We start from the raw sequence: 19,692 nt of genomic DNA, 5'->3' as shown, positions 1-19,692 counted from the left end.
AAGTCCTTGTCGATAGAAATATAGTACTAAAGTCGGATTGAAATTCTAACGGGTGGATCATACCAAATCACAATAATAGTCTTCAAAGGAAAATGAAACTTTCTCCTGAAACTTTCCTCGTTTCTTTCTCAATTCTTAGGAATAAATATATATATATATATATATATATATATATATATATATGTATGTATATATATATCTTGCATGTGAAGCCTAGGTGGCTCTTTCTATGTTCAGCACGTCTCGCGCATATGTGCGACCTCAACCGGCGCATTTGCGCGAGACCTACTGGTCTCGGTGATGATCTCCTCGGCAGCTCGCGCATATGCGCGCACTTCATCTGCGCATGTGTGCGACAGTCTCTGGAATCGACATCTTGGCTACTGGACACCTCGCGCATATGGGCGCCTTCACTCGGCACACATGCGCCAACTTCTCTGGACTCCGCAATACCAGTACACCTCCTCGCACATATGCGCGCCCTGTCTCGCGCATATGCGCGACGTCCTCTGCCTACCCCGCGCATATGCGCGCATCATGTCATGCACATGCGCGAGGGGTACTGTCCTCGCACATCAAATCTCACAAGCAACTCAAATCAAGTCTCAGAGCGATCTTTCATAATCATATCAATTCATAAATCAATAATCACATATTAACATAATAAAAAATCTCGGGCATTACATTTCTCCCCCATAAAATACGATTTCATCCTCGAAATCACATGTAATCAAATCATATCAATAAGAAGGTATAACATAAGCTAAACAGAAAACTCACATCATTGAAATAACTATGGGAATCTATGTCTTATATCTGATTTAATCTCCCAGGTAGCTTTTTCGATGCCATGACGACTCCACTGAACTTTCACAAGGGAAATAGTCTTCTTTCTGAGCTGCTTTTCCTTACGATCGAGAATCTAGATCGGTTTCTCGAAGTAACTCAGTGTCTCGTCAAGTTCGGCCTCGTCTAGCTGAATAATATGAGAAGAATCAGGAAGATATTTTCGCAATAATGATATATGAAAAACATCTTGTATTCCAGATAGAGAAGGCGGTAAGGCGAGTCGATAGACACGATCTCCTATCTTCTCGAGAATCTCATACGGCCCAATATAACGTGGAGACAACATCCCTTTCTTGCCAAATCTGACAACGCCTCTGAAAGGTGAAATCTTCAAGAATACTCTGTCTTCTGCCTCAAATACTAATGGTCTTCGTCGAACATTGGCATATTTGGCCTGTCTATCTTGAGCTGCCTTCATTCTCTTCTGAATCAGCTTCACTTTTTCAGTCATATTTCTGATCATATCAGGTCCAATCTCAGGTACCTTAGAGATATCATCCCAATACAGAGGGGATATGCACTTCTTATCGTACAACGCTTCAAACGGTGCCATCTCAATACTCGTCTGATAGCTGTTGTTGTACGGAAACTCACAAAGTGGCAACTATTCTTGCCAACTAGTGCAAAAATCAAGCACTACAGCTCTAAGCATATCCTCCAGTGTCTGGATAGTCCGTTCTGACTTTCCGTCGGTCTGTGGATGATATGCGCTACTCAGATGTAACTTCGTACCTAGAGCCTGCTGCAAACTCTGCCAAAAGTGCGAAGTAAACCGAGGATCACGATCTGATACGACCGACTTTGGCACTCCGTGCAATCTGATCACTTCTCTGACATAAATCTCTGCCATCTGGGCATGTCTGTACGTCATCTTGTATGGAATAAAACATGATGATTTGGTCAATCTATCAATCACGACCCAAATCGCATCGCAACCTTGGGAGGATCTCGGTAGTTGTTAGAGTAGGTGAACGTCGAGCCAAGTGTTGTCCGATTGTTCACAATGAAACTCAATGTATAAACAGTCTTTATTTTAATAATATTTGAAATTAATATTTTGGCACATCTTTATCTGTATACCCATGCTAGTTGCATAGATAAAGCCCTTGAATATACAAATAGTAGAAAGAATATGAGATGCTCATATGATGAGTATCATGAAACTCATATTTGGAATACTGTATGTGGGGACCCGGGCTCTAACTCAATTCTTTTGGGATTTAATTGGATCTTTGTTCGAAAATGTGGGTCAAAAATTTGCTTTTAACATTATTTCAAATGTATAATTAAAGCATCACAAGTCTATATATGAACTAAACGACATAAGAAACATACCAGTCTGTTTAATACAACCATACACTAGTGTTTAAATATCAACTACAACCATGAGTAGTACAAGTTTCATAATAAAAAACTAGTAATCTGCAATGCCCGAGATCTCCACGCTATCATCCATCTCTCATCTAGCTCGAGACCCAGATCCTGCCCCACCTGTTGCCATGCACACATACAGACACGACAACAGCCGGATAACTCCGGTGAGAAACATATCCCAGTATAAAACATGGATGCATGCAATGTCATAATCATGTACAAAAGCATAGAATATATCAAGTAACATGAATAAAATCTAAACATGTAGAAGAATACAAATCTGTATTCAACATTTAACTCTTGACTCGACTCATTTCTAATCTAGGGATCCCGGTGTGAATAAGACGGTCTGTCACCTACCCAACCACTCGGGGCAACGGTACGTCTTATTCCTAGACTTCGGTCAACTCTGTATCGAGGGTCTACACATATAGCAAATCTGCTCCTATGCGTCGATACACCGAAACGTCTAGTTTTGGCAAGTCTGCCAATATCTCCTATCTCAGGACTCGAATATAAATCAATAAACAAGGCATTACATAATGAAATGTAATAACAATCTAGTATGTGATTTAGGGAAACTCGTATCAAATCTGAATCGAGTTGTGCAATCCCAAGACCACATGAATTATACCTTTCTTGTCGCACTGTCTGTCAAGATCTCGAATCAAATGTCAAACCTGTCACTTCAAATCTGAAATGGCAATGTGTAGACACACCATATCAATCTCGAACTCAAAGAAACATATATGCAAATCAATAATAAATCTCGGTACAAATCGACGGCATAACAGCGTAATTCTCGGTACCGGTCAACTCAAGAACATCATACTCAATCACAATCAACTCATAATCTCATCAACACATCCATATATATTCTGAAATCTGCATATACTCGATCCATACATGCTGGAGAATCGAACCCATAGCATATGACATCCATAATTCGATTCGGTAGTGAATATATCAAGCTCATACTATCAAGAACACATATCTTCAACAAAATCATAAATTCTCCAACACATATGTTTCGAACCATGCTGAAAATGTATAAAACTTACGTCACTTTGTAGCCGTCAATGCAAGGAACACAAATCTAACCTCGGAATTAAAATCGGGACACAAAATTATTCAAAAGCACAAGTTGAAAATCAAAAGGACATGAAGCTTTCTTCCAAGCCTTCCCTCGACTCTCCGGTTCTGAACTAAAAGAGGAAGATGACACATATCATATATGCATGGCAAAAGGGCAAGTGGTTTATTTTTCACTTGACACGCAAGACCGCGGGTGCGGTGTACTCGGGAGCGCGGGTGCGCTATGCTCTCGGCAGCCCCATGTTTTTTCAAAAATTCGATGACCGCGGGTGCGGTCATGTTATTACCGCGGGTGCGGTGACTGTTCGCACAATTTCACCAATTCTCTATCAAGGCACCGCGGGTGCGGTCCTTCTTGTACCGCTGGTGCGGTGGGGCTTCGGCCCTGCTGCTCAAAATTTCATAATTCATGCATTCTTATCTCTACAATTCCCACATCAATAATACCGATAATTCTCGAGCCTTACATTTCTCCCCCTCTTAGACAGGAGTTCGTCCTCGAACTCGCAAGCAATGAATTATAAAAGTGTATACAAAAGCAGTAAAATCAACTAACAGAATACTTACATCAACTGAATAGTTCGGGATGCCTCTGTCTCATCTCAGACTCTGTCTCCCAAGTTGCTTCCTCGATGCCATGACGACTCCACTGAACCTTCACAAGCGGAATAGTCTTGGTTCTAAGTTGTTTCTCTTTCCGATCAAGAATCTGTATCAGTCTTTCAATATAGCTCAGAGTATGATCTAACTCGGCTTCGTCAGGCTGAATGACATGAGAACTGTCTGGCATATATCTATGCAGCATCGATACATGAAATACGTCATGTATTCCAGACAATGAAGGAGGAAGAGCAAGTCTGTAAGCTCGATCGCCAATCTTCTCAAGAATCTCATACGGACCGACGTATCTAGGAGACAACTTCCCACGCTTGCCAAATCTGACAACGCCTCTGAAAGGTGAAATCTTCAGAAATACTCTGTCTCCCTGTTCGAATGCTAACGGTCTGCGTCTGATATTGGCGTATTTCGCTTGCCTATCTTGTGCTGTCTTCATTCGTTTCTGAATGATCTTCACTTTTTCGGTCATCTCACGAATCATATCAGGCCCTAACTCTGGTACCTCAGAGATATCATCCCAGTACAACGGAGATCTGCACTTCTTTCCGTATAAACCTTCGAACGGTGCCATCTCTATGCTAGTCTGATAGCTGTTGTTGTATGAAAACTCACACAACGGCAATGAATCTTGCCAACTAGTACCAAAGTCTAGTACTACAGCTCTCAGCATGTCCTCTAAAGTCTGGATAGTCCGCTCTGACTGTCCGTCTGTCTGAGGATGATAAGCAGTGCTCAGGTGTAAAGTCGTACCCAAAGCCTGCTGCAAGCTGTGCCAAAAGTGAGAAGTGAATCGTGGATCACGATCTGATACGATCGACTTCGGCACACCGTGCAATCTGACGACCTCTCTGACATGTAACTCTGCCATCTGATCGTGTCGATAGGTCATCCTGTACGGAATGAAACAGGCAGATTTGGTCAATCTGTCAATAATGACCCAAATCGAATCATAGCCCCGGGAAGATCGAGGTAACTTCGTCACGAAATCCATGGAAATGTGGTCCCATTTCCATTCAGGAACAGACAAATTCTGAAGTAAACCTCCGGGCTTCTTTCTTTCTGCCTTCACCTGTTGGCAATTTAGGCATTTAGACACAAATTCTGCAATGTCTGTCTTCATTTGTTTCCACCAGAATTGTGTCTTCAAGTCATTGTACATCTTCCTGCCACCAGGATGAATGCTAAACCGGCTACATTGTGCTTCTGATAGGATCTGTCGTCTCAAATCTGAAACATCTGGCACCACTAGACGGTTATTCACATACAGAACAGAATCTCTGACCTGATACTCTGATTTATGACCAGCTCTGACCATATCAATCGATCTCTGAAGGCTCGGATCAGTTTTCTGCGCCTCTTTGATCCTCAAAATCAGATCTGGCTCAATCTGAATCGCAGCAAGTCGCAACGGTCTACTCTCTGTATCAAATGTCAATCCAGACAAGCAACAATCTTCTACTAAATTCGATACACCTACAGTCGACAAGGAAAGAGCACATACCTTTCGACTCAAGGCGTCTGCCGCTGCATTCGACTTCCCTGGATAGTACTTGATCTCGCAATCAAAATCTTTCAGCAGATCAAGCCATCGTCGCTGCCTCATATTCAATTTTGACTAAGAAAATAGATACTTCAAGCTCTTATGATCGGAATAGATCTCAAATTTCTCGCCATACAGATAATGACGCCAGATCTTGAGTGCAAAAACAATCGCCGCCAATTCAAGATCATGAATCGGGTAACGAGTCTCGTGCGGCTTCAGCTGTCTAGAGGCGTACGCTATCACGTGCCCTCGCTGCATAAGAACACATCCTAACCCTCTGTGAGATGCGTCACAGTATACAACGAACTCACCTGTACCTGCAGGAATCGTCAAGACAGGCGCACTAGTCAGCCTCTTCTTCAGCTCTACAAAACTGGCTTCACAATCTTCGGACCACACAAATGGCATATTCTTCTCTGTCAACTGGGTGATAGGCTTCGCTATACTGGAGAAATCTCGAATAAAACGTCGATAATACCCGGCTAGACCCATGAAACTGCGTATCTCTGGCACAGAAGTCGGTCTCGACCAACTGATCGCAGCTTCAACTTTACTCGGATCAACCGCAATACCATCTCCAGATATAATATGCCCCAAGAAGACAACCTGTCGCAGCCAAAATTCGCACTTGGACAGTTTAGCATACAACTGCTCTTTTCTCAAAGTCTTCAATACAATTCTCAGATGATCTGCATGCTCAGTCAAACTCTTTGAATATACCAAAATATCATGAATGAACACAATCACAAAATCATCTAAATATCTCTGAAAAATGCGGTTCATCAAACTCATAAACACCGCAGGTGCATTCGTCAAACCGAAAGGCATAACCAAAAACTCGTAATGTCCATACCAGGTTCGGAATGCAGTCTTCGGTATATCAACATCTCTAACTCGGAGCTGATGATACCCTAATCTCAAATCAATCTTCGAGTATACAGAAGATCCCTGTAACTGATCAAACAAGTCGTCGATGCGAGGCAAAGGATACTTGTTCTTCATTGTTGCCTTATTCAGCTGCCTATAATCAATACACAGTCGCATCGAACCATCTTTCTTTCTAACGAAAAGCACCGGAGCACCCCAAGGAGATACACTGGGTTTGATATATCCCTTGGACAGAAGATCCTCCAACTGTGCTTTCAACTCTTTCAGCTCTATCGGTGCCATCCTATACGGAGCTCTCGAAATAGGAACACTGCCTGGCACAAGATCAATGCTGAAATCAACCTCTCGAACTGGAGGCAACCCTGGAATCTCATCAGGAAAAACATCTGCAAACTCGCAAACCACTGGCAAATCTGCCAATGCTGGGCTCGACTTCAGTAAATCTACTGAATATACGAGAAAACCCTCTGCTCCTCTCTGAAGCAATCTACTCATAGTCAGAGCAGATACTAAGGGAATCGGAGATCTGGAACCATTGCCGTAGAATTTCCACTCATCTGTCATCTCGGGTCTGAATCTGACAATCTTGTGGAAACAATCTACAGTGGCCTTGTACTTGGTCAACATATCTATACCAACTATACAGTCAAAATCAGCTAAACCAAGTACTACACAATCAAGATCAATCTCATGCCCCTCAAACTGAAGCATACAGTGTCTAACAGTAGTCACAGATATCAGCCCACTCCCCAACGGAGAAGCTATAGACACTACCGTAGACATCGACTCAACAGGCAATGAATGTCTTAATGCAAAATGTTCAGATATGAATGTATGAGATGCCCCTGTGTCTATCAACACATATGCAGGATAACCGCAAAGAAAACAGTTACCTGCAATGACGTCATCTGGCGCCTCCTGCGCCTGCTCCTCTGTCAGGGCAAAAACACGTGCCTGCTGTCGGGGAGGCTGACTCACCGTCTGACTACCTCCTGGTCTCTGCTGGGTCTGTGTAGAGGGTGGCTGAAAGGAGTGTACAGAAGATGCCTGTCTCTCCATCTGTGGCGCTGGTGCTGATGATCCGGTGCTCTGGAATCGTTGTGCACCTCTCTGGGGACAAACTCTAGCGAAGTGTCCCTGTTGCCTACAGATGTTGCAGCGTCCCAGAACTCCTTGACACTGCTCCGTGGCATGTCGTCCTCCACATGAGCTACAATACACGCCACTGTAATCTGAACCCTGACCTCTCTGTCGAGATCCACTCGAACTCGATGAACTGCTTCCGGATTTCTTAAACTGTCTGCCCTTAGCCTTCAGAAATTCCTTCTTGCCACTACTACTAGATCCACTATCAAAACGAGGAGGAGGTGGTGGAAACTGTACGGTAGTAGGCTGTGGCGGTCTCTGCCCCTGAACACCGTAGGAAGCCCCTCGCTGCCTGATCAAGCCAGCCTCTGCTCCCTTCGCTCGGTTCAATGCCTCTGAAAAAGTACTAGGCCGGACCGTGTTCACCAAGGTAAAGACATCGGGGTTCAGCCCGTTGATGAACTGATCGGCCACTGCCTCGTCGTTCCCGGCCACATGCGGTGCAAATCGTAGCAATGCAGAGAATTTAGCAACATACTCCTCGATATTCCACTGTCCCTGCTTCAAATTCGCAAATTCAGCTCCTTTATCTTTCCGGTAGGAAACAGGGAAGAAGCGCTGATAGAACTCATCTTTGAAGACTTTCCACGTGATGTCAATGCCTCGGTGCTCCAAGGCTCTCTTCGTAGTCAACCACCAGCTCTTGGCAACCTCTTGCATATGATGCCCTATCAGTTTCACACGTCGCTCATCAGTATATGCCAAAGACTCAAATAACATCTCGATATCATCAAGCCAGCTCTCGCACTCTACTGCACTCTCTGTGCCCTTCAGGGTAGGCGGATGGAAGGACTGAAATCTCTTCAATAAGGTCTCCATCGGCGTAGCGGTGACATCCATCTGTGCTCCTGATGTGCTACCCTGCTCTGGCTGTGGTATACGTCTAGGCGGCATAAATCTGATTATCACACTGATTAGTACACAATTAATATCATCTGTCTCAGCCCTCCTCTGATCATAGACTCTGATCGAGAATCGGTTCTGATTCAGGCTTGAAATGCTGTAAATCAATTCAGATAATACAACAACATATAATAGGGAAAGCAGTAAACCATGCTAGCATCTCAAAAGCAAGGAAGATGACTCGATCTACCCCGCTCATTCTATTCTATCTCAGTCTACAGAACCTACAGCTCTGATACCACTTGTTGTGGGGACCCGGGCTCTAACTCAATTCTTTTGGAATTTAATTGGATCTTTGTTCGAAAATGTGGGTCAAAAATTTGCTTTTAACATTATTTCAAATGTATAATTAAAGCATCACAAGTCTATATATGAACTAAACGACATAAGATACATACCAGTCTGTTTAAAACAACCATACACTAGTGTTTAAATATCAACTACAACCATGAGTAGTACAAGTTTCTTAATAAAACACTAGTAATCTGCAATGCCCGAGATCTCCACGCTATCATCCATCTCTCATCTAGCTCGAGACCCAGATCCTGCCCCACCTGTTGCCATGCACACATACAGACACGACAACAGCCGGATAACTCCGGTGAGAAACATATCCCAGTATAAAACATGGATGCATGCAATGTCATAATCATGTACAAAAGCATAGAATATATCAAGTAACATGAATAAAATCTAAACATGTAGAAGAATACAAATCTGTATTCAACATTTAACTCTTGACTCGACTCATTTCTAATCTAGGGATCCCGGTGTGAATAAGACGGTCTGTCACCTACCCAACCACTCGGGGCAACGGTACGTCTTATTCCTAGACTTCGGTCAACTCTGTATCGAGGGTCTACACATATAGCAAATCTGCTCCTATGCGTCGATACACCGAAACGTCTAGTTTTGGCAAGTCTGCCAATATCTCCTATCTCAGGACTCGAATATAAATCAATAAACAAGGCATTACATAATGAAATGTAATAACAATCTAGTATGTGATTTAGGGAAACTCGTATCAAATCTGAATCGAGTTGTGCAATCCCAAGACCACATGAATTATACCTTTCTTGTCGCACTGTCTGTCAAGATCTCGAATCAAATGTCAAACCTGTCACTTCAAATCTGAAATGGCAATGTGTAGACACACCATATCAATCTCTAACTCAAAGAAACATATATGCAAATCAATAATAAATCTCGGTACAAATCGACGGCATAACAGCGTAATTCTCGGTACCGGTCAACTCAAGAACATCATACTCAATCACAATCAACTCATAATCTCATCAACACATCCATATATATTCTGAAATCTGCATATACTCGATCCATACATGCTGGAGAATCGAACCCATAGCCTATGACATCCATAATTCGATTCGGTAGTGAATATATCAAGCTCATACTATCAAGAACACATATCTTCAACAAAATCATAAATTCTCCAACACATATGTTTCGAACCATGCTGAAAATGTATAAAACTTACGTCACTTTGTAGCCGTCAATGCAAAGAACACAAATCTAACCTCGGAATTAAAATCGGGACACAAAATTATTCAAAAGCACAAGTTGAAAATCAAAAGGACATGAAGCTTTCTTCCAAGCCTTCCCTCGACTCTCCGGTTCTGAACTAAAAGAGGAAGATGACACATATCATATATGCATGGCAAAAGGGCAAGTGGTTTATTTTTCACTTGACACGCAAGACCGCGGGTGCGGTGTACTCGGGAACGCGGGTGCGCTATGCTCTCGGCAGCCCCATGATCCGAGTATGGTGGTAATTATGAAAGGGGTTTCATAGATTACACCCTCGATGCAACTACAACATGACACATAGTATCGATTCATTGACAACTCTCGATAAACCAATGGTTGTCGAATCGGCTGGGATATATGAGTTGAAGGGACCGTACTGTACGCTAACCATAATTGAATGGTTCTTGCAGGGACTATCATTTGATACCTAGGGAATCATGTAAGCGATTCTGCTAGGCGTTTAACATGATTGGTTGGGTACTATCAGACTTGAGTTCTGACGTTCTTGTTATCAAGGAGTTGATAAGTAAGAATGGAGCAATTGGGGTATGCTCATATAAGGACATGTTTAGTCTGAATCACATGAAGATGTGAACCCACGGCTATTTGTATCAATGAACCATTGAGGGCCACACAAGTACTAGATATCTAGATCCCGTTGAGAAGTAAAATAGTTCAATGTGTTGAACGGCTTATAAATGAGTTTATAAGCGTAAGGAAAATTAGAAATATGAATTCTATGAGGGAAATGTAACTTTTAATTTGTGGAATTGTTCCCAAATTAAAAGTTGACCAAACAAATAATGTATTTGAAAATTGTGATTTTCATAAACATTGTTATGGACTTAATTAAATTAATTCAAGTGTTGAATTAATTAAACACTAGTTGACCTAATAGAGTCCAAATAATTAAATTAATTCAAATGTTGAATTAATTAAATAACATTGGGTCTTGGAGAGTCCAATTGGAATAATTATTTAACTAGTAGACTTGAGTAAATTCAACTAAAATTAATTCCATAATTTTTCATTTTTAAAAATCAAATAAAAATGCATGCATGGGAGGTGAAGAGTTGGGAGACAACTTTTGCAACAACCAAGGCTTGGCATGCAATTTTTTGCCACAACTTTTCCCACAACCAAGACAACTCTCCATCCCCTTCATTCTGGCATGCTTTGGGCGAAAATTGCAAGGAAAATTCTCCTCATTTTTCTCTCCATTTTGTTCTTCAAGTTGTTGAAAAACAAAACTCTTCTCAAAAGAAAAATGCCCTACATTTTCTAGTGCAAGTGTAAGGTGGATCTTTTAACCAAGTGGTGGGCCTAATTTTTGAAGGAAAAGAGGAGATCTTGTAGAAGTTCTTGCCATACAAGAGCTAAGGTGTTTACACCTTAGTTCGAGCCATCATCAACCTCAAGAGGTTGATAGGTATGATTTCTTTACACCCTATGAATGTCATAGTTGTCTTTTTGTATATGCTACAATCCTAGTACATGAGAGGTGCGAAAATTTCTCTTCAAATTTCGGTTTTCTTGCTTTGAAAACATTTTGTTGCTTCCGTTACGCATTTGAGCACCTAAAATTGATCCTTTCAAGTGGTATCAGAGCTAAGGGTACTTGTTTTTGTAGCATATACATGATATTATATTGAGATCGATTTCGAACCGCATGAGAATGAAATTTTTGCAACAAAAGCAAGGATTTTTGGGCACGGTTTTGGGCAGCAAGTTGCTGCCATTTCAGGAAGCTGCACGGATTTAAACGGGCAGCAAGTTGCTGCACGGATTTAAACGGGCAGCAAGGGCAGCCCAAGGGGCTGCCCGAACAGCCCTGTGATTTTAATAAAAAAAAAATTTAAGTTGGCCGGAATCCGGGGACGGAGCTCCAGCGACGGTGATGACGACTAGGGTTTCCAAAAGTGTTTTGGATTATCAAAGTGTCATGGGCCTTGATGTTGTTGGGCCATTAGATGGCTAACATATTTGTGAATTTAAATGGGCCAAAATGTTTATGATGAAAAATGAATTTTTTGGGCACTTAAGTTTAAATTTTAAAAAGTTGGAAATATTTTCTTATGAAATAAATAATTGAAGTTGGACTTTAATTATTTATAGTAAATTGTGATTTGAAAGAAATTCGGTTATAATAAATTAATTAGAAAGTACACAAAGGTGTTTATATAATTTGTTAATTTAGTTTATAATCGTGGCGGTTAGTGATTGGATCAAGATATATAATATTGGATCAATTAATTATTGTGATAATTAATTGATGGTGTATGATATGTGATATTGTGCATGAAAGATGATCAAAAGCCCAAGCCCAATTTGCTAGGTGTATGCTAGGATATTTTGTGTTGAATGATTTTAATAATTATCAAATTTCAAGTGGGCTTTGTTTATGGCACGTTCCCACTCCATGAGATGTATCCCTATTTGCCATGGATATTTAATTGTAAATATTAGTATAGTGGATGATCAAGATTGGAAGATGGTGGCCATGATGATTATGAAGATCGAAGACATGTAAATATTGGAAGCTAATGTAATAGTTGCATTTGCATCCCTTGCATTACCTTAGGATTGGACCTAGGCCCGTGTTTAGCTCACACGGGCCATTAGTATTAGGGCGATTGATCATCCTTGTTTTGTTTACTGTTTATAATATATGCATGATATGTTATAAATTATGAGTATGTGCGTTATTATTATGATAATAACAAAGTTGAATGAATCCGGCAAACATACAATCAAACATGGCGAGCTTTTAAATAAAATTAATGATGAGACCTTTCAAAATTGAAAACCCTCATTTTGAATAAGATTCAAAATTAATATCAAGCCCGAAAAAGGGGAATTATAAATTTGTTTATAATTTTCATGTCTTCCTTCGATAATAGGTGCATGATAAACGCTACCCGTGCCCGGGGCTCGGCTCATATTATTGGGGGGGCCCTGGGTGCCGGAAAGCTGTGACATCTATTGACATGGTGATGTGAACTACGTGGAACTCCCATGATTTCGGCTCATATTACTGAGGGAACTCATGGCGACAGTCCATTAAGGTTAAACATCGATGGGTAAGGCTTGACACGTAAAGATGAATGACGTCACATTATTGGGTCCTAATCAATTGTGAGACAAAAGTTTACGCAGTGGGTTGCATTGTGATGCAATTGGAAACTACCTTTTAGGAATTGTGATTGGCTGATATTATTTGGGATCATGATTCGCTAATTGGACCTTGCGTACCTACTGAGGAAAGGGGTTTTCCGTTTTCACTAGAGGGTAGTGAAAGATGTCAAAACAGTGGGAGTAAACATTTATAAAGTAAAAGTCCGTACTTTATATCTTACTAAATATTTTAAAATAGTCATTAACATGTATCTGTTTACTTTTCAATACCTTTTGACAATGTCTTCGATTCGCAATCCACTATCTTTAATACTCAACAAACACATATTAATCGGACCTAATTACCTCAATTGGCTAAGAAATCTGAAAAATGTCTTGAATTCGGAAAGGATAGCATATGCACTTACTAAGTCGTCCCCTGTTGAGGCTTCGACTGACTGCACTCCTGAGGAAATTGCAGACTTACAAGGAATGGTGTGACCATGACTTGAAAGCCAAGTGTTATATGCAGGCTTCTATGAATGATGAGAAGTCGGTTATTTATGTGGGCTCTTCATCTGGTATGAAGACTGGTCCACCTGAGAAGGGAAAGAAGCGTTCTTTCCAGCGTCTCAAGAAGAACGTGCCCTTGATGAAGCAATCTCCGAGTCCCGTTTTGGCATCCATACCAGTGAAGGCTGACAAGACTACTGATGTTTGTCATCACTGCAAGTAGCCTGGACATTGGAGGCGTAAATGCAGGGAATATCTTGCCCAGAAGAGTTCTGGAAACGGAATGTTCTAAATTGAAGTAAACATTTCAATTAACTCTACTTCTTGGGTATTGGATACCGGTTGTGACTCACATCTCTGTAATGAGTTACAGATGATGGGAAGAAGAAGGAGACCTAGGGAAGGTGAGACCTTCTTGAGGTTGGGCAATGGAGCAAGAGTTGCTGTCAAGGCCAAAGGAGATGTTTAATTGGTGTTGAACAATGATTTTAAGTTGATTTTAAGAGATGTTTTGTTTGTACCACATTTGGTGAAAAAAACATTGTTTCCATTTCTACGCTAGATAAAGGTGAATATTCTTATTTGTTTAGCAAAGGTGTTTGCAACATTTACAAGAATGAATGTTTAATTGGTACTGGAGAACTTGAAAACGATCTCTATAACTTAAAATTGAAAGATATTCTAATAAACAATGGCCAAGTTATAACAACAACAAACAAGTGAAAACAAGATACTCTAAAATCGGCACAATTGTGGCATGCTCGATTAGGACATATTTCCCGAAGAAGGATGAACAATCTAGTGGGAGTAGGCATCTTTGATATGTCTGATATTAATGCTCTCACGACTTGTGAATCCTGTCTAAAAGGAAAGATGACCAAAATTCCCTTTAAGGGCCATGTGGAGCGAGCCAAAGGGTTATTTTATTTGATCCACACCGATGTGTGTGGTCCGCTTAGCATCACCACTAAGCATGGACATGCCTACTTCATCACCTTTACCGATGACTTTTCGAGGTATGGGTATGTGTATTTGATGAAATACAAGTCTGAAGCCTTTGAAAGGTTCAAAGAATTCAGAAGTGAAGTTGAGAAGCAGTTGGGACGAAGCATCAAGACACTTCTATCGGATCGAGGTGGTGAGTACTTGAGTGCTAAGTTCCAAGAGTATCTTAGGGAGAATGGGATTCTCTCGCAATGAACTCCGCCCGCTACACCACAGTTGAATGGTGTTTCGAAGCGTCGTAGCCGGACTTTGATGGACATGGTTCGGTCTATGATGGGGTTCACGGAGTTGCCGCCATCCTTTTGGGGATATGTGCTTGAGACAGCGGCACTATTGTTGAACAATGTCCATTCAAAGGCAGTTGACAAGACACCATATGAGATATGGATGGGTAAGCCACCCAAATATTCTTATCTTAGAGTATGAGGGTGCCCTGCTCATGTGAAGCAGGTAGTGGGAGATAAATTGGATAGTCGATCTATTTTATGTTACTTTGTGGGATATCCAAATAATTCGGTTGGATACTACTTCTATCATCCCCAAGAAACAAAGGTGTTTCTTTCTAGGAATGCAACCTTTTTGGAAAAAGAATTTCTACTGGATAGAAAAGGCGAGATGATAGAACTCGAAGAGGTTCGAGAGACACCCACAATTATAGAACCCACACCCGAAGAGCCAAGAGAGGAGATACAAGCTCCTAGAAGATCCGAGAGAGTCTCGAGACCACCTATGAGGTATGTTCTGCTTCTTGAAGAGGGCCATAATGAGCCTAACCATGGATGTGATTCAAGGACCTTCAAGGAAGCGTTATCTGATGCTGATTCATCCAAGTGGCTTGAAGCAATGGAATCTGAGATGAATTCCAGGCATTCGAACCAAGTGTGGAATCTCGTGTATCCACCTGAGGTAATTGTTCCCATAGGGTGTAAATGGATTTACAAGAGGAAACTTGGGGCGGATGGGAAGGTTTTGACCTTCAAGGCGCGATTGGTGGCAAAAGGATATACTCAAAGACAAGGAGTTGATTTTGAGGAAACCTTTTCACCAGTTGCAATGTTCAAGTCTATATGGTATGACAGATGGATGTCAAGACAACCTTTCTTAATGGGGATATTAAGAAAGAGATTTACATGTCTCAACCTGAAGGGTTTACATCTGTCGGAAGTGAGCATATGGTATGCAAACTTCAAAGATCTATTTATGGTCTAAAGCAGGCATCTAGGAGTTGGAACCTTAGATTCAATAGTACAATCAAAGAGTTTGGTTTTACTTAGAATCATGAGGAACCCTGTGTGTATAAGAAGGTCAGTGGGAGTGCTGTGTCATTCCTGGTGTTGTATGTTGATGACATTCTACTCATTGGGAATGATGTAGGAATGCTGCAATCAACTAGAATATGGTTAGCGAGTAAGTTCTTGATGCAGGACTTGGGTGAAGCATCTTTTGTATTAGGAATACAGATCTATAGAGATAGATCGAAAAGATTGCTTGGTCTCACCCAGTCCACATACATTGATGCCATTCTCAATGGATGAGTCAAAGAGAGGACAGCTACCAATGTGTCATGGCGTGTCCCTATCCAGTCTATGTCTCCCAAGACTGATGCAGAGATAGCGGCGATGACATGTATTCTGATGCATCTGCGATTGGCAGCATCATGTATGGTATGATATCTGCACGTCATAACGTGGCTTTCGCACTAAGTGTAGTGAGTAGATATCAAACGAACCCTGGTCTTCCACACTGGATAGCTGTGAAAGACATCCTGAAGTATTTGAGAAGGACCAATAAGTTGTTCTTGGTCTATGGGGTGGAGAACTGAAATTGGAAGGCTATACCGACTCTAGCTTCCAAAGCGATATCGATGAATCGAAGTCAACCTCTGGGTTTGTATTCATGCTCAATGGTGCTGCTGTCTCTTGGAAGGGTTCCAAGCAAGACAGTACTACGGATTTCAGCACAGAGGCCGAATACATTGCTGCATCAGATGCATCAAAGGAGGCTGTTTGGATAAGGAATTTCGTCCAAGAGTTGGACGTCATTCCAAATGGAGTTGCTCCTGTCCCGGTGTTGTGTGACAACACGGGAGCTATAGCTCAAGCAAAGGAGCCAAGGTCTCATCAGAAATCCAAACACGTATTGAGAAAGTACCACATCCTCCGAGAGATTATGGAAAGAGGAGAAGTGTCGATCGACAAAGTCGGCTCCACAGATAATGTTGCTGATCCACTAGCTAAGCCTTTACCTGGACCATTATTCGAGAAGCATCATGAATCGATGGGTTTGAAGCATATGGGTAGTTGGCTCTAGTGCAAGTGGGAGATTGTTAGAGTAGGTGCACGTCGAGCCAAGTGTTGGCCGATTGTTCACAATGAAACTCTATGTATAAATAGTATTTATTTTAATAATATTTGAAATTATTATTTTCGCACATCTTTATCTGTATACCCATGCTAGTTGCATAGATAAAGCCCTTGAATATACAAATAGTAGAAATAATATGAGATGCTTATATGATGAGTATCATGAAACTCATATTTAGAATACTGTATATTCTAAACAGTTCCTAGTTGATTCAGCCGCCGCTAAGAAGGATATAGGCCGCTCGAGTTCGAGACTAGTATCTGCGATGTCAGTACCATGTTTCATTGGTAGGGGACATTGTGATGTCCGAGCATGCAGATTGAAACGTCCTGGAAGTCGACCTAAAATTCTGCACGTGTGTGTGTTTGTAGTGTCATTGTTGCATTGGGACTCCTAGCCGCCTAGGACTCTACCAGCCCTTAACCACCGACCACCCATGACCCTAACCTTCCCTGGACCATGACCAGACCAAGCCCAGACCGACCCAAACCCCAGGACGCGAGCAGCCACCTACTGAACACAACAGCAATCTCACGCAACACCTGGCTGCCATGAACCTTCCTTTTGTTCCTCACCGACACTAGCCAAGCCCGACCTCTCTTAGTACAGTGTGGTTTGGGGACGAACCAAGCGGAAGTTGGTGGGCATGTGAGGCCCGGGGCCGAAGAGGGCGGGGGGTGATCGCCGGTGCCATCAGTTGCACGGACAATGAGCGGCTCCTGGCAGGCTTCTAGGTGGAGGGAATATGAATGAACCGACCCACACGGGAATGAGAGGGATTCCGAAACTGTTCAATGTAATGGACTGTACAGTTGAAGAGGGCTTAAAAGATTTGATTGGTACTACTTATATCACGAAGGTGCATTTTCTTTTCGGTTGCTCATCACATAAGAACTCAAAAGTTAGGCGTGCTTGACTTGGGGCAATTTTGGGATGGGTGACCTCCTGGGAAGTTTTTCAGGGTTCGTGTGAGTGAGGACATAAGCACGCTGGAAAAACTCGTCTTGATACAGTGAGGACCGTCGTCGAATCTGGGTCGTTAAACAGATAGGTGCTCCTGGTAGAGTGCACTGAACAACCCTCCATAAAGGACTTTCCAAGTGGTTCTCAATTATCGAGTGGAAACATCCTAGTTTTGTACACCATTAGTCCTTATGACCCGGGACAACATTGAGACTCTATGTGCTAGCATTACACTTTGACTTGTTTACCGACTTTCAAGGGGTAATCAAGTGGCAAGGTTGGGTGTTTTGTCGAAACATATAGGAGCCGATGCATTGTAGTCGGGGATTCACCGCTTAACTTCGGGTATGGATATCCTATGTGTATGTAGTATGAAATCTCTTATCCGAGTATGGTGGTAATTATGAAAGGGGTTTCATAGATTACACCATCGATGCAACTACAACATGACACATAGTATCGATTCATTGACAACTCTCGATAAACCAATGGTTGTCGAATCGGCCGGGATATATGAGTTGAAGGGACCGTACTGTACGCTAACCATAATTGAATGGTTCTTGCAGGCACTATCATTTGATACCTAGGGAATCATGTAAGCGATTCTGCTAGGCGTTTAACATGATTGATTGGGTACTATCAGACTTGAGTTCTGTAGTAACCCGATTCCTAATTTGAGTTAATTATTGGATTAATTATATTTCGGTGGGATCGGAAAGACCGAACCAGGTTCGGATCGTCCGAAGAGGGTTCGGATCATCCGAAGTGGGTTCGGACCGTCCGAGACAGGTGGCTGGACACGTGGAAGGGTTTTGGACACGTGGAAGGGTTCGGATCGTCCGATCAGGGTTCGGATCGTCCGAGCCAGGTGTCTGGACACGTGGAAGGGTTCGGATCGTCCGAGCAAGACTCGGATCGTCCGGGACAGGTGGCTGTACTCGTGGAAGACATGCAGGGTTCGGATCGTCGTGGGTTCGGATCGTCCGAAGTGTACCAGATCGGAGCTTCCGAAGTGGATCGGAGCGTCCGAACATTGGCTATAAATAGAGGCGCGAGGCTTCATTTGTGACTCGCCATTTCAGAGTGTTCCAGAGCATTTCAGTCGTTTTTGACAGGTTTCTAGTCTTTTTCCGAGGTTCGGGCACTAGCGGGGAGCTACTAGTGTTGTAGCGGAGCTGTGCTCTAGTTTGGAGCTAGCGGCACCAGTGGGCTGACTGCGGACGCAGGCGTGAGTCTAGGACTGATTGTTAGGATCTGCTGGTTTGAGGTACGAAAGTACTATCCGAGATATCCTGGTCGAGTATACATTCTTATATGTGTTGCATGATTATGTGGTGCATTGATATATGTCATATGATGCATGCTATTATGTCACGTTTTATGATGCATGTTTCATTTCATGTTGAGCCGTATCTTCTTCGAGATAGCCTTTACTGTTGAGCTGTATCTCTTTCGAGATAAGCTATATCTTGTGGGGCCGCTCAGCCCTGTCTTGTGGACGCATGGACACCGAGAGTACACAGTGGCCGACGGGTCCGGAGGGCTTCGGTGATCCGGGACATTTTAGGTCCACGTCTGTTCTTGTAGTGGATGCAGTGACCCAGAGGAGTACCGCGCGGCACTATCCACTTGGCGCCTCTAGACTGAGCATTTTGAGATCCTTTGTTACTCCTGTTTCTTGACTACCCTGGTATCATATCATAGCATGTGCATTTCATATAGGCTTGTATACTCATGCTTTTGTACTGGGCGTTCTTATCGCTCACGTC

The sequence above is a fragment of the Primulina eburnea genome, chromosome 16 (assembly GCF_022965805.1).
Source record: "Primulina eburnea isolate SZY01 chromosome 16, ASM2296580v1, whole genome shotgun sequence".
In the NCBI taxonomy this organism is placed as follows: Eukaryota; Viridiplantae; Streptophyta; class Magnoliopsida; order Lamiales; family Gesneriaceae; genus Primulina; species Primulina eburnea.
Note: the sequence above shows the minus strand (reverse complement) of the source record.